The following is a 10,288-nucleotide window of genomic DNA, read 5'->3' as shown; positions in this document are numbered from 1 at the left end:
AAAAACAAATGATAAACCCAGCCAAAATCACGGTAGCACTTTCGGACCTGTGGGAAAATGCCGCTTTTTTGCTTCTGTAAATTTTTCTATTTACCACTCAAAGAAGATATATTGGCTGTGGGGCTGGGTAACTGCCGCATATACTTAACACTTATAAATTTTAGTCCATCTTCAATTTGAAAGTGGTGCCTGCCTGCTTGCCTGCTATAACGGAGCTTTCCACTCGAAGGCAGAAACATGGTTTGATGAAACGAAAGCTTGGCTGCACGGATACTCCTCTCTGACTTAGGCTAAATAAATCCACTTCACTTCGCACACCATTGGCTCTTACTCAAAAAACCATCCTTTTTGGCCCCAGGCAATTTTTCTGCGGAGCTTTCCACAATGTAATGCCATATTCATCAATCCGGCCTGAGGTCTACACTTTCCGTAATAACCGCACAGGTTAGACCCTTACCAGTTTTCAGGAATAAGCCGACATCGGCAGCAAAGAAAAAAAAAGGAAAAAAAAAAAAAAACGGGACAAAACCAAAGTGTTGCTCTCGCAACACAACAAGGTATGCCCACATATGGTCTTAGGCAGGTTGAACCAAGAATTTAGAATTGACACAGGACTGTTAATTTGCGTGGAATGACAGGCAAACAAGCGTCTAAAGTCAAAATGGGGCCATTCAGCAACTAGTCAGTCGAAAATGTTTTTGAAACACAAGCACAAAATCAGATTTCCTTTATTGAATCCTCTTCTTAAAAGGGGATGTTTAAAATTGTAAGTTGTTTCAAAAGTTGATACAACAGTTGTTAGAGTATAATAAGTGATCTTCATTAACTGATTTGATAAACGTCGTTATATATTTTTTTTTCTTTCTTGTACTCCGTCCCTGTGAACTATCCCTAGCTCTAGGAACCAGTAGTTTGAAGGAATATATAAAAAAAAACAGCATTCTATTGATTCAATATATATTAAAATGTTGGAAAAAAATATTTTCTTGAATGTTGAGTCAGGAAGGGACTCCTTGGCAGGAGCAGAGGCGACATAATTTCAGAGCTTCAATGAGCAGTAAATTCGTTGGGTCAATGATGAGGACAAACGAAAACTGATTAGAAAAATGTTGAGGGATCTATTTTTTAGTGAAATATGAAAAGGAGAGAGAAAGAAACATACACGCGAATTTTACTGAGATTCTATTTAACTTGAGGTTTGAACCCTTAATTTTTTATTTCATTAAACTTTAAATTATAAGAAACCAGTTCTGTTGCACTGTCTTTCTATGTAAACATAAGCACCATTACAAAAAAAGACGAAGGCAACAGATAAGGGGCTTATAGAGATAGTTAGTTCAAATTTACTACCCATTCTTTCTCTATAGCTTATTGCACTTATCACCCTCTTTGAAATTCTGGTCTTCTTTCTTTTGGGATGTGGCTGACTACTAAAGATTGGTTTGATATTAATAGTTTAAAAAATCTTGATGAGAAAATGGCTACGTTCTACAACAAGGTAATTAATAACTATCAAATTTGGTTCCCAGAAAAGATATTTAAAAGCTGTTACAGCGATAAACCCTTTTAACCAAACTATAAAAACCCTAATTAGAACCAAATTGAAGATTTCCATAAATAGTAAACTAGATGAAGGCAATAAACTAAAAAAAATCAATTAAAAGAGAAATACGTAAATTTGCACGACCATACTACAAAAATAAAGTCAAAGAATTGTTCACTAATAAACCAAAAAATTCGTATTCCTAGGTTAAAAAACTGTGCGGCAGGAGGATTGAGCAGCTTAACTTCAACCTACCCGAGCCCCCTGATGTTACTGTCAATAATCTAAATAAATACCTCACTTCCATGGTCCAGAACTTTCCAGAATTGTCCGACCAATTACCAACAGGAGCCATATCCCCTTCTACTCCCACTGTTATATAGTCTGAGATAGAAAGAAGAATTGAAAAGCTGAGATAAACAAATGTTTGTCCTTTGGAAGGGCCTTAAGACGGAGATCTGCACCGCCGGTTCGGACTTTAAAGGTCTAGCGCCGCATCCCATACCTTTCTTCTCTCTTTGTCCTTTGGATATACCGTTTTTTCTTATTAGTGCTTTCGGTGACTTCCTTTCTAAGCCCTTGTCTTTCCTGTTTAACGAGATTATCAAGTCTAGGCAAGTTCCAACAATTTGGAAACAGGGTTTCATAACCCTTTTGAAAAAGAAAACCGGAAAGCCTGGTATTAAAGGCATTCGTCCTGTTACTCTTACTCCTATTTTCTCGAAACTTTATGAAGGATTCCTTGCAGATTGCCTAAAGGAAAAAAAACTACCTCTTACTGACCTGAGGCAATTTGGGGAAATAAAATTCACTTCTGCTTTCCATTACCTCGTTTTTCTTATTGACCACGTCAAGAAAATCCTCGAAAAGCCTAATTCCTTGCTAAGTTTAACTTAAATTGACCTTCAGAAAGCATTTGACCTTGTTAACCACAACATTTTAATTGAAAAAACTTGTCAGCGAGTTCAATATTGATCCCTTACTATTGAAATTAGTTGTCTCCTTCATTAATAAAAATCGTTCACAGGTTTTTAAATACCAGAATCAATATTCAAATCATCTACCTGTCCACCATGGCATACCCCAAGTTGCTCTCATAGGTCCCCACTTTTTTTTTAATCATGACTAACAACCTCACGGTCAGGAAAGAAATTTCCTGACCGATAGAAATTTGTTGATGACCTAATGGTTGTTGAAACTTGCTTCAAAAATTAGTAAGTGACCCTATGAGTATCCTCAATGAAATTGGAGATTAGGCCTCGGATTTAGACATGACAGTAAACCCCTCTAAGTCCATGATAATGCCGATTTGTTTCCTCAAATCCTAGCCCTATTTTCTTAATCCTATCCCTCCTGAAATTTTGCTGTGTCCTTATTTAAACTACTTGGCGTCACAATTTCTTCAAATATAAACTTGAATATCCACGTTAAAGACATCATCCGTAGAGCTAATGTGTATATTGCCCAAGCGCCTAAATGAATTTAGTGTCTCCCATTACCACTCCTTAAGTATTTACATGTCTTTTATCAACCCGTATCTAGAATGTGCTTGTCCAGTTTGGCACTCTGGTATATCTCACGAAGAATTGGAAAAAGTTTAATCCATCCAAAAAAGAGCCCCGCGAATAATTTTCAAAGGAGACAATGGGCCATACTCTCTGCTTCTAAAAACGCTAGTTTGGAAGCTCTTGAGCAAAGGAGGGCTTTGTTGTGCCTCTGTATTGTAAAAATGCAATAACAAACTATCGGAAGGCAAGTATTTTCCCTAAACGTCACTCCCCATCTACATCACGGCCGCCTCGAGCTGTTTCTGAGCCCATCTAAATTTTTCTATATTTTTTATTTTTATTCTTTGTGTTTATTCACTTATTTTTCTTTACTTTTTTTTATTGCTGAGGCAGTATTTCTCCAGTTAAAGCTGCGGCAGAAAGGTTCCAGTGTTGTACAGGCATGCATACACGAAAATATGCATTGGGAAAGGTGGTGGGGTAATTAATCATAGTGGCAAAAAATAAATAAATCCTATATAAGTACTTAAGAATATTAGAAAAACCACGAAAATCAGAAGATTGATGAAGAAACAGGAGGGTGAGGGGCTCTCAAACACCTGCTGAAAACAGCCCAAGATCCGAAATAGTGATCAGATGTCATTCAGGATAGACAATACAGCATCGAGAATTGAAAAATTAGTAGACAGATGTAGTTATTAGGTGAAGCTCACATATCCATCTGGAGTTTCATACATATATCACGGTAGTTATATAACAATACGTAAGCAAGATATGAGGTAGTTAAACAACTAGGTATGCCATCACAGAATTCAATATCTATATAAGACACGGTCTGAGTATGTTTCCTCAAGAAAAGTGGACTTTTACGATAAATTTCAATACAGTATTCATATACTTGGGGCAGCAGGCTCCAGTTTTTTGAAGTCCTTAACCCTCACTACTTTTCTGAAAAAGTTCTTCAAAAGCGAAAACTAGTGACAAAACCTGCAGACAGTTTCTGAAGAAACACATAAATCAGAATTTGTAAGGAAGTAAAAAAAGACCTTGGCTGACATTGGTGTCCTTTTTTTGTTGGGCATAACTACAAAGGTTAAACGAACTAAATAATTCCAAAATGGAATATGCTAACAAAATATATTATATTATATATTATAGAAAACTTTATATTTTATAAATACATTTATTACTTTTACAGCCAAATTGACATTAAGTACCGAAAGAGCAAAAATAACGAAAGTTTTTCGATCATCTGTGGCCTTTTCAACCTTAGCAAATGCAATGAACAACTAGTTATCTGGTGTCTACAGGTGTTATCAGGACAGAAGTAGGACTGTAAACTCCTAAAGGTGACCTCTTTGTTAAAACCTCTTGCACCTATTCTTCACAGTTAGAGACAATTGCAACCATGTAGTGCTAAGCAGAACCTTGAGAGTAACATTTTCATACTTTTGTGTTAGGGTAATTTTTCTATGGTAAATCTGCTATTTTGGACTCACCTTTTCAATTTTCAGATTGAGGTTTCAAATCAAAAACACAGAGACCTATTAGACTAAGTTATGAAATCAGACAGATCTAATCGATTTATTTTTTAACATAAGAATTTATGAATAATGCACATTCCCTCAAAATAGGATTTAAACAGACTTTATACAATGCTGCTGAAATACTGCCCTTCTGCTCACAAGAGCTTCATAAATTAACTGTAACATAAGTGATATATGTTGACTTTCTTTTAGTAAGGCACTTTTACACATAATGGCGGAAAATTTTATTTCTGCAGGCAATGAATATACTACACAGAATCATCAGTGACTACAACAACGGGCAGCAAATCTATTCCAATTTCTGGAAGAGGAGAAACCACCTATAAACATCCTTACATAAGCTATAGTTCAAAGCGTAAATATACTATTTGATTTTGTGAATTGAAAAAAAGAAGAAAAGACGAGAATAATTAGCTCTACCTGGACTTTTAGCAAATTCTTCGTCAATACCATGCTAAGACAATGTTTTTGCATCTGATTATTGTTGATATCAAGGACTGATCTAACGTGATTCAAACTAGATAATAATTATTGATTTATTCAATGATGGCGAGCGTGAGCAAAAAGGAATTTGAGGACTTCAAAGTTAGCATTGCCAAGTTAGCAATGCCAAGCTGAAGAAACTGGACAAACTCAATATTATTTTGGCAAAGCAAAACGATTTGTCTCTAAAGTCTGCAAGTTTGAAGGCTGATATTGAAGTCATAAAATCGGATGGACTAGAACGTGGTAATAGGATCCGTGAACTCGAAAGTCGACTGAAAGCAAATAAAGCTTTCTGTGAAATACTGTCGAAAGAACTATTGTTAATTGACTTAAAAAGCAGAAGTAAAAACCTCATCATTCATGGTCTGCGAAACGAAAAGGATAACCAAACCCTGGAATCTAACATGAAATCATGGATCAATGATACTTTGGGAATTCCTATCCCCATTACCATTGACAATTCGTATCGACTCTTTTAGAAAAAAGTGGCAACATTACCACTAGGCGAGCCTCATCGAAAACTGTGGTGTTAAAACCAGTTTTTCTTTTCCTTGGCAACGACAAAGATGCGCAATTAATTATGCGTAATGTGGAGGAGCTTAAAGGTTCGGGAGCTTGTGTTGTGTCTGATCTTCCTTTCAAACTTGACGATATTAGGAACGGCCTTCTTGCTAAGGCTAAAGGTCTACGCGAAACTCGAAAATGTGACTCCTCCAGGATCAAACGAAGGGGAGTGGATCTATTGTTAGAAGTACGTCACCTGAAGAGTGGGTCAAATATTATGAGCATCATGAAGCTTAACAGTTAATAGCGAACTGTAGTAATGACTAAATTGATTGTTTATAAATACCATTATTCCTTTTTCTGTTTTATTACGGGTTTGGTCGGGATAAGTGGTGGTTTTTGCTGTTAGTATGGGTGATACATCAATAAGTAGGGAAAAATATTTAATTTTTTTCCTTTTTTTTTCTGGTCGTCATCATGGTTTCTTAAAAATCCAATACGATCTAACTGTAATAATCTTGGTCCTTGTTTTGTGTCTTCTTGTCTTCTCTTTTCTTCTTTTTGTTTTTAATTGTAGATGTAGATCAGGTTCTTAAGTATACTACTGTATTTTATCATATTTAGTTAATGATTTTCCTTTTTTCCTGCCCCGGTTAGGGGCGCGTACAGCGATTATTTATCTACTAAGAACTAATTTCTAATTTTACGGATGGTGGGAATAAGCTTGGCAGGCTAGAGGCTAATCCGCTTGACCTTAAACAAATTTTAGCGAATGATTTAGTGAAAGAGGAGTTTGGTAATATGGATGAATCTGGGGCGGGTCTCCCCCATAAAGAATATATTAATGGTAATGATATTGATCATGTAGCTACTTCAGGTTCATTTGGGTCAATATTTTGGAATTGTCATGGTCTTTTGAGTAAAATGAATTTTCTATCAGTGTTTCTTCGCAGTCACGATGTTTTGTTAATTTGGGTCTGAAACATTTTTTAATGATAATTCAGTCCAAATTCAAGTTTATTCTTTCTTTGAAAAATCACGAGTAACAAAAAATAAGGGAGGAATCGGGTATTATGTACGTCATGATATTAATTCGCAAAAATAACATATTTTGATGACTTACATGAGGAAAAGAAATTTGAATTTTAAATTTTACAATTGAAAATACATAATGAGAATGTTGCATGTTGCGTTTGTAATAAGCCCCCTTATGTATCACCTTCTTCTTTTTCGTCGTCAATTAATACCCTCATGAAGCTACTATCACGCAAGCACAAAAGTGTAGTCTTTATGGGAGACTTCAACATCAATTCAATTTATGATTCACATCAGACAACAGATGAAGACATGAATGAGGGTAGACTTGGCAAAAATGCGATAGATTTCTTATCAATGTGCCTGTCGCATGGTTTATTACCACTTGGTAGCATACCAACAAGAATAACTACAACGTCGGCATCACAGGTTGACAATATTGTGACGAATTTTGAGAAAAATGTAATAGGATAGTAGTAATGGTGGAATCTTCTGATCATTTCATGTTTTTTTTAATTAGAAAGTGAGCTTAAGCCAAGCAACAAAAAAAATTCCAAAAAGTCACGGATACTCAATAAAAATACGCTCCGACGATTAAAAGAAAGATGAAGTATTATGAATGATAATGGACCTTTCGAATTTAAGGATGTGAAACACGTGATGGATTTATTTTTAAAGCAGATTAAGGAAAAATTAAATGAAAAATGCCCCCAGCTGAAGAAAATATTTCTGAATTTAAAAAATATAAAAGTCAACTGTCAAAAATTCTTCGATTGGAAAAAAGGAAATATTATAAACGAAAGTTTGAGAAAGTTCGTTTGTCTTTGAAAAGGACTTGGTCACTAATTAACGAATACCTTAGTAAGAGGAAGGGTACTCTTCCAGATGAAATGTTCATGCTTGAAAATCAAGTACCTCTTAATGATAAAGAAGGAAATAGCAGATGCCAGGAACGAGCATTTTGCTGCCTCATCCAGATCCGCTGCGATCTTGAGTCCGCTGCCTCATCCAGATCAAGTAGTCAAAATAAAAATGATTTTAGAAAATTCCTTCCGCCTTCACACGATAATTCAATATTTTAAACACCGGCTTCTGAACAAATATTAAAGAATGTAGTTACCGTTTTAAAAAATGGTCATTCTAAGGGTAATGCCGGATCATCGACATTTCAATTAACGAAACAAATAATTGAAGAAAAAACGGGTTTAATTTTTTTATAATAAAGCAGTGACAACAAAATAAAATAAAAACTACACTTTAACTAACAAAAAATAAAAATACTCTGAATATTTCGGCCCCCCCTCCGAGAGCCTTTCTCAACGGGGAAAAAAAAAACAAAAAAGGAGAAAATTACAACGATTTAAGACTATTTTTAAGACATTATAAAAATACCATGACAACTAAACCAAACTAAAAATATAAACAATCAAATATAAAAGAAACAAGAACTCACATTTTAAAACAAACATTCCCGCACTTGACTGTAACTTTAGAAAAAAACTGCAATAATTGTTTCTATTGGCACTTTCCTCTGCCACAATCGCTGTATAAATGGGGATCTATCAAAAATGAAAAATATAAATACTTGTAACAATACGAAAAAGAGGTCACCCAACCCCCAAATCCAATCAAAATCTTACAGGTTAATGAAACACAATTATGAATTATAAATTGAATGGATTTTTTCATTTGCTATTTTAGCTGCCGTCCGTAGACTTCTTACAGCATTGACCATGCTTTGACCTCCGTTCGCAAGGTTATTACTTGTTTCAGGACAATTATGCAAATCAATACTCATTGAAGTTTTTGACTGGTCTTTAATTAAACTATTATAAATTGAATTTATTTTAAATTCCCCCTCATCTCTATTTATACTAATACCCCCATAGATAATCTTTTTTATTTCTATAATTTCTCTGAAACTTTGTAAAAGTCCTACAGACTTATCAATAATTTTTGTCTGATCAAATAAAATACTATGATGAGGAAAATTATACACGTGACCAGCTATAGCGGATTCAAAAGTATCAGGTTTTTTATTTTGTCTTAGCGAGCAATCTATCGCATATTTGTGTTGCTGTAGCCTATTTTTTAAATTCTGCTGTGTTCTACCTACATAAAATTTACCACAAGAGCATGGAATTTTGTATACCCCCTGTTGTATATTTCTTGGAACTTTATCTTTTCCGTATTTTAGCCATGAGCTTATATTTTGTCCTGATTTAAAAGCTGTTTTTATATTATGTTTTTTTAATTCTTTCCTTAATTTCTGTGACAACCTTGGGATATAAGGCAAAGTTATGTAATTTGGTTTTTGATTTGATTCATTTTCTTCTAATTTTACAGGTTCCAGTAACTTTTTTTTCCTTTTTTTAATTATTTGAGAAATCATATTTTCGGGATATCCATTTCCTACTAGAATATCCTTAATAAAAATTAATTCACTACTAATGTATTCTGGTGAAGCTAAATTTAACACTCTATCCACTAAAGAAATAACTACCCCCCTTTTTACTTGGATCGGGTGATTTGATGTGAAAGACAAATAGCGGTGTTTTTATTTTATTTTGTTGTCACTGCTTTATTATAAAAAAATTAAACCCGTTTTTTCTTCAATTATTTGTTTCGTAAATGGAAAAGCAGTGTGGTCTAAGAAATTATTTATTTCAATTAAAAGAAATATACCCCAAATCTAGCGCATCTTATGTCATATAATAAACCTTACGTTTGAAAACAGGACGTTTCCTTCACCATTAAAAGATTCAAGAATACTGGCTCTTTACAGAGGAGGGCGGAAAACAAATCCATCAGATTATTGGCCTGTATCGCTCCTGTCGGTTTTTTCTATATAAAAAAATGAAAGTTGTCTATATAATAGAATAGTGTGTTTTATAGATCATTTTGAAATGATAAGTCAACTACTGTTCGGATTTCGCAAATGTCATTCTAGCAATCATGCGGTTTTATTACTAACACAGTATGTCCATGATATTCTTGACCGTGGAGAAATTCCAGCTTCCATTTTTCTTGACATTAAAAAAGCGTTTTATTCAATATCTCGTGATATTTTAATGCATAAGTTGGATCATTAAAGTATAAGAGGGCCAGCAAAATCCCTAATAGAATCTTATATTAAGGACTGTTCTCAGTATATTGATGGAAGTGATGTTTGATCTGAAATGACTTGTCAACCGAATACTGCTGGTATTCCGCAAGGGTCATTACTTGGTTCCCTACTTTACTTAATTTATGTGAACGACCTGAACAACTCAATGAGAATATTTGGCTTAAATTTACAATTTGCGGATGACACTGCGTGTACTGTCGCAGGAAAAGATGTGAGCTGTTTGAAACTTGCATTGGAAGAAGCTTTCAACCATTTTATATTGTGGTTTAAGTCAAATTACCTACCTCTTAACGATGATTAAACAACATTTGTGTTTTTCTTGCGATGTAACGCTGCAGTTCCTGCGCTTCATCTAAGTGAATCAATTGATTTTAAAATAAATATATCACGAGCAGCAACTATGCCATACCTCGGAGTCCTCCTTGACTCTAATCTATCATGGAAGCCTCATATATCTAATCTGCGGATGAAATTGGGGAGAAATATAGGGATAACGCGAAGGCTTAGGTAATCCCTTCCCTTTGAAGCAATAAGATCC

General features: G+C 34.6%; 1 protein-coding gene across 1 annotated transcript in view; it reads left to right on the top strand.

The window, feature by feature from the left end:
• Positions 1 to 4,379: 4,379 nt before the first annotated feature.
• Positions 4,380 to 10,288, top strand: part of LOC136033137 (neuropathy target esterase sws-like) — a 201,282-nt gene continuing 195,373 nt past the window's right edge. Inside the window, exon 1 of the mRNA XM_065713787.1 lies at positions 4,380 to 4,400. The gene's annotated coding sequence lies outside the window, so the exon portion shown is untranslated. The remainder of the gene's footprint in view (positions 4,401 to 10,288) is intronic.

The sequence above is a fragment of the Artemia franciscana genome, chromosome 1, assembly GCF_032884065.1.
Source record: "Artemia franciscana chromosome 1, ASM3288406v1, whole genome shotgun sequence".
In the NCBI taxonomy this organism is placed as follows: Eukaryota; Metazoa; Arthropoda; class Branchiopoda; order Anostraca; family Artemiidae; genus Artemia; species Artemia franciscana.
The sequence above is the reverse complement of the archived record's forward strand: the minus strand, read 5'-3'. Positions and strand labels throughout refer to the sequence as shown.